This window comes from Oratosquilla oratoria, chromosome 40 (genome assembly GCF_046742065.1).
Source record: "Oratosquilla oratoria isolate Oo_2021 chromosome 40, ASM4674206v1, whole genome shotgun sequence".
NCBI lineage: Eukaryota > Metazoa > Arthropoda > Malacostraca > Stomatopoda > Squillidae > Oratosquilla > Oratosquilla oratoria.
Genome location: NC_134816.1, coordinates 40327495 through 40327884, shown reverse-complemented (window position 1 = coordinate 40327884; position 390 = coordinate 40327495).

Sequence of the window (390 nt, the reverse complement as noted above, 5' to 3'; positions counted from 1 at the left end):
GTCTTATTGAGATTTTTTCTTTAGATAATTGTGTTATATATTAACGGCCATTCAGGGACTCAATAGCGATTAATACTAGTCTGTTCCAGTTGAATATGTACTATTAGCAAAATTGAATGGAATTTTTTTTTTAATCATCTGGATGAAAATAGTGTATAGAATTGATCCAAGGACAAAGTCCCAATGCAACGCACATGCAGAAAAAAAATATCAGTTCAGTTTCTAAGAGCGTTAGTTTTCTTTATTGCTCTAGGATAAATTCCTAGCTAAAGTATCTAGTGAGAGATGATATTAAATCTCTCTTGGAATGCAGGATGATATGTATCTGCGTCTTTATAGCCAGTTTGGGATACACAGTTAACATCTATTTTTATTTTTTCTATGTTTCGT